We start from the raw sequence: 6,104 nt of genomic DNA, 5'->3' as shown, positions 1-6,104 counted from the left end.
ATATGGGGATTTATGGACTTGCTGATCTAGGGACTAGGGATATAGGAATTTGGAAAGTTTAAGAAGTTGGGGATGTGAAGATTGAAAATGTAAAAATTCGAAAATTTGATAATATGGATGTTTAGAAATTTGGGAATTTAGAAAGCCTTATAATGAGTTCTGCGCTATGAAACTTTGAGAAATTGAATATTTGGGATTTTAAGAATTTGGAAATTTGGGGATTTTGCAATAAGTGAACTGATGGTTTTGAAAACTTGGGAATTCAGGGACTTGACAATTTAAGAATTTGCAGATTTGGAAATTTAAGAACTAGGAATTTTGAAAATTTTGGGGTTTAGGAATTTAGGAATTTCATGATATTAGAATTAGGGAATTTCGAAATTTTTTTATACAGAAAGTTGAAAATTTATGTATTTGGATATTTGGAAATTTAAGAGCTGTTGAATTCAGAAATTCGAAAGTGTAGAGATATAAAGTTAATAATATGGAATTATAGAAACTTGCTAATTTGAATATTTCGAAATTTGAAATTTGAATTTTTGAGAATTTGGAAATATGATAGTTTTGAGTTTATGAATTTCGGATGTTGAAATTTTCAGATTTAACGAATTAAGATCTAAATAATAATTAATATTAAAATTATCTAATAACTCATAATTCAAATTAAATTCTTAATTCAAAATTTTCAAACCACGAATTAAAAGTTAAATTTAATTCGAAGAACTAATTTCTTTTTCAACAAATGATTAATTTTGAATCTTGAACTAAAACTTCTGTTCATTAAAAAAAATTAATTTTATAATTTAATTTAAATAATTAAAAAAAAGCGAAATTTATCAAAGATTAATACTTATTCTTTCATTGAATTTTGTGCAAGTAAAAGTTAATATTTTTTATTTCCCTACTTTTTTCATTTATTATGTGAAATCATATAATAATCGATATTATACTTATTGATATTGTCAGACATTTACAAGATTTAACAAGATCTCCTGGACGCGAGTTGATGCACGTTTAGTGCTTAATGTACACCACACAAATCCAGGTGGTCCTGTAAATCCTGAACAAGCTGGTTTCTATCCGGCTTAATTGGTTTCGTAGAAAATCCTGTAATTGTACATCAGCATTCGTAGGAATCTATTGTTTCTGTTTCCAATTGCTTGTGAATGAACGATCGTGCCATAATTCGTAATTAGCCGTTGATATTATTATGTTCTGAAGGTACGAGGCACTGCATTGAATTTTACAATTTAAACTAGAATTTGGGTATTTAGAAATTTTTAAATTTGGGTATTTGGGAAATTGAAGATTTGGAAATTTAGAAATTTAGGAATTTTCAGTTTTAGGAACTGGGGATTTGAGAAATTGAGAATTTATTAATTTGGGGATGTAGGGATTTGGGGATTTGGGGAATTTGTTAATTTTAGGATTTATTAATTTTGGGATTTGTTAATTTTTGGATTTATTAATTTGAGGATTTATTAATTTAGGGATTTAACGCTTTTGGAATTTAGAAATTTGGGAATTTTCAGTTTTGGGAACTGAGGATTTGAGAAATTGAGAATTTATTATTTTGGGGATGTAGGGATTTAGGGTTTTGGGGATTTGGGGATTTAGGGAATTTGTTAATATAGGATTTATTAATTTGAGGATTTATGAATTTGGGGATTTGTTAATTTGGAGATTTAGAGATTTCAGGGTTTGGGGATTCGAGGATTAGAGGACGTGGGTATTTACAGATTTAGAGGTTAGGAAATTTGATAATTTGGAAATTTAGAAAATAGGAAAATGACAATTTGGAAACGTGATAATTTCTAAATTCAAATTTGTGAGTTTTAAATTTTGTGGACATGGATATTTAAAGAATTGTGAGTTTAAAAACTGAAAATTGACAATTAAGTATTTTCCAAATTTAGGAACCTTAAGGTTAGAGAAGATTTAAGAACTTTTAACTTTTCTACATCCTACACCCCACTTACTACGTAATTGCTCCAAACCGTATTTCATGTGAATTGTCTTTAATTGAACCCCTATTTTTTATCCAATTTTATATTAAGATCATGAAAGAAACAATTGATACAGTAATTTATAAACATCGAGCTTCAAAGTGGTGTGCTACAAATCTCATTTTACTTCTAATATCATCAAATCAAGTTATTATCTACCATTTGATTTGCAACAATTATTTACCTCATTTATTAGAAACATTCCCATATATTTAAAAAAAGACTAAACATGAGACACGTGATTGTATATTCATCGCTTTCTCAAACGTCAAGAATGATTTTGATCTCAGCATCCGTCATCAAAATCGTAGCCACGTTGCCACGAGGGTGAAGAGGTTGAAAATCAGTGGTGAAATCGAGGCGTGCCGGTTTCGTGGGTTCACAACTCCATGAGAATTTCACTCTTATCGCGAATATTCGAAGCAAAGCGGGTCGATGGACAATAAGGTCGTTGGACAGATCCACCTATCTCAACAGTGGTGGCTTATTATCTCGAACAAAAGCAGAGTTCTGCCATCCTTGAGGGGGTGGTGCTGGCTACCCCAGGAAAGATGCCGACGCCATAAGCCTACTAATGGATTCCTTCAGCAGCAGCTGTCGCCTTAAGATTGACCGACTTCAAGTAAATTAATCTCGACGTTTGTGCCATGCCACTTTCCTTAAATTAGGGGTCGAAGAAAATCTTTTGCCCGACGGAATAGCAACATGTCAATTTTCAGTATTTTGCAAAAAAAATTATCATCTCTTTCTTTCATGCCCGTTTGTCTTGGAGACGTTTGGCGAGTTTTGGTATCTGTGTAGATAACGAGTGGATATCTGAAGCTACTTTGGAGTAATTATTAAAGCAATACTTCTTTGATGTTAGGTCCACGGGATGTTTTCTTCCTTTAAACCCTCAAACTTGTAAATCACTAAAATATTTAGCGTCTTTTTTTTTTGTAACTGGTTATGCGTTAAATTTTGTCCTAAACGGTAGCAGATTTCAAATCTTTCAGTAATTCTTAGTTTCTAATGAACCAGGGTGCATTAACTATCCACAGAAATAGTAGTAGTGATCAAGTTTTCGATGCATGCCTCAAAAGAGGAAACGTAAATAAAGGTACTCACGAAATATGAATTTTTACTTATTCGTTTATTCATCACTTTTCACAACCGCAGAAATGTGTTATGAATAATATATTTCAGATGTTTTTTTTTTGATGGTGAGATCAAGATTTGCAACCAACTGCAATAGAATTAAAAATTTTCGCTATATTTGACGAATTTTAATTTGGTTCAATTTTTTGCAATATTTTTAACTGTAGTTTAACTGGAAAAGGACTTGCACTTTTCAATTTTATATTCTGTTAATTAATTACACAAAAATAAAGTTAGTAATATATTCATTTATAACAGAAAAATGTTCTGCATGGAACACTAAAAATTTGTAACACTTTTCACTGTTTTAACTTTGCACTTGTAGTGATGTATTGAAAATGGAATAGAGTTTAGGAAATACAGTTTCCAAACTACAAATTGTATCCAAATTCGTTTTAAGCAATGTCATACAATTACTTTTACTGAAAAATGAACAAAAAGAATCTCACATTTACAATGAAGATTTATAACATTAAGTGAACTGTGAAAATTTTGTAATAATTTTAAATTTAAACTTTATTTAAGAATGCAAATATGTAAATACTAAATGAGTTGTTTATTTTGAAAGTGACCTAAGTTCATTTGTCAGTTGTTTGGTGCAAATTGTAGTAATATGTATTATTTAATTATTAACAATTTGAATGGTGGAAGCGTTGAAAATGTATACACAATTGAGTCATAAATTATTACAAAAAAACTTGAATGCACTGTTTGAAATGTAAAACAAAAAATCTATCATGGATGCAGTAATTTTATTTTGTAAAAGCGTTACAAAAGATTAATTTTAATTTTAAATTCAAAAGTATTTAAAAGGAAATATATTTAAAGAAAGAAACAAATACAGTCATTTAAAAATTCCTAAATTTGGTAAGAAGCTTGAAATATCTTTATATATATCATTGAAATATTTATATTTCATTGAACAAATTTAAGTAAACTTGAAGTTAATGCAATTTGACTTTCGAAATAGAAAAGCGTGTATTTTAACGAAATATTTTTATGCGGAAATTGTTTTTATTGAAACAACACTAAGTATCGAATGAAATGATATAAGATTCCGAGAAAGAGAACGAAAATTTAAAATTGAAATCATATAACCTGTAGAGGAGAATTATTTTTAAAAGAAATATTAGAAAAAGTAACAAAAAACAATCTACAAAATTTAGAAAATACAATTGTTGATAAAATGACAATAACAGAGCACATTGTCCAGCAGTTTTCTAAGAGATGGCGGTACGCTGCCATTTTGTGATGAAAATCGCGTGCGAGGTGAGTGAATTATTGATCAAATAAACCCTTGTCTTACTAGAGCCACCTACGCGAGAAAGCAGTAAGTTTTTGCTATCGTTTCCCAGTGGACAAAGTCGGTAACTGATTTATACATCTTTCACCAGAAAAATCCTAATTAATTAAATTCTATAAACACTTTATAATAAATATTAACCTATATAGATGCCTATATGTATCCAAACTATATAGATACTTGATAATTAAATTAATTAATCAAGTATATGAAGCATTATAATTTCACTAAATTCTATCTTAAATCTCCAAATGAATTTTATAATAAATTGTGTTAAATCACGTTTCTGATTTACAATTGTTTAAACAAAGGTCCCTTATCAATTATAAAGTATAAAATTGTACTATCAAAATAAAAATGAATGTAGATGAATGATTAGATGTTGAGCTTGAATTTATGAATGAATCTCTGATCAGAGGTGAACTATTAGGCGAATGAATATTGTTCATTAGATGAATGATTAGACGAGTATTGTCCAATATTAATTTTCACCAATCGAATGAATGTTACATGTTATAAGTCAAAGGAATGAATGTCAAAGAATAAATCTGTGATATGAAATTACGTGATATCAAGTGATTTTAAGTAAGGGTTGCATTGTAATAAACAATTGAATATCACGTTAGTTAAGCAATATAAACGTATATATTTAATTCTGACAAAAGATAAAATTTGTAAATAAACTTTGAAAATTCAACATAGTTTTGAAAGAAACCGAAATACACTGCGATTCAAATATTCAGGATATCAAACAGAAATATAGAATAATCATGTAAAGATAAGTTCACTTACCTTCGTAATATTCATCAGACCGTTTCCATTCACTAGCACAATGCAAACTGTCCACGTGAATTTCATGTCTCGTGCAAAGACGTAAAACTCAAAGGAGATGCTTTTGAAAACCAGTATTCTCCCTCCGCAGAGGGGTGGCTGGACACGAACCAGCCACTACTGGACGAACTGGTCGCGGAAACGCGAAGGGATTCTTCCAGCATCCTGGACCAGTCGTGGACGACGAACGGACCAGTCGATGAATAAAAAAATATGTGGAAAATTCCGTTGAATGCAAACTGGACATCGCGAGATGACCAACCGGTTCAGCAGATGTTGTTGGTCCAGCTGCAGTTTGCTTTCAGTGCATGATCGAAGCTGGATGAGAATAAGAGTAAGGGGGGTTGAATCGTACGTGCTCTTTGTGTTAGTTGGTTTAGATGATTTTTATGTAGATTTCGGTTTGCGTTTGATATGCGTCGAATCGTAATGATGAGATATTATATCATGAAATTTATAGTAATAGTAAATGAAATTTATAGTAATAGTAATAATAAGATGAAAGATTATATCATGAAATTTATGATCATTTTTAAGAGTAGGATATAGGAGGAATTTTTAGGAGTTTAGAAAATGTTGGAAAAATTTGTCCATCAAGTTAAATTCTGAATTTTTTATTTTTAAGGTAGAATTTGAAGGGAGATTTATTCAGGTAAAGTAGGTAATGGTCATTTTGGGTAAAATGTTCTATTAATAGGGTTATGGGGATAAACTGATGTTAGAGGTTTTAAATTCAATTAAAATTGGAATTTCTATTTTACTTTTGTATTTGTAAACTTCAGAGTTTCTCAATTTCTAATTTTCTAAATTTCTAAATTTCTAAATCT

This window comes from Megachile rotundata, chromosome 10 (genome assembly GCF_050947335.1).
Source record: "Megachile rotundata isolate GNS110a chromosome 10, iyMegRotu1, whole genome shotgun sequence".
Taxonomy (NCBI): domain Eukaryota; kingdom Metazoa; phylum Arthropoda; class Insecta; order Hymenoptera; family Megachilidae; genus Megachile; species Megachile rotundata.
Note: the sequence above shows the minus strand (reverse complement) of the source record.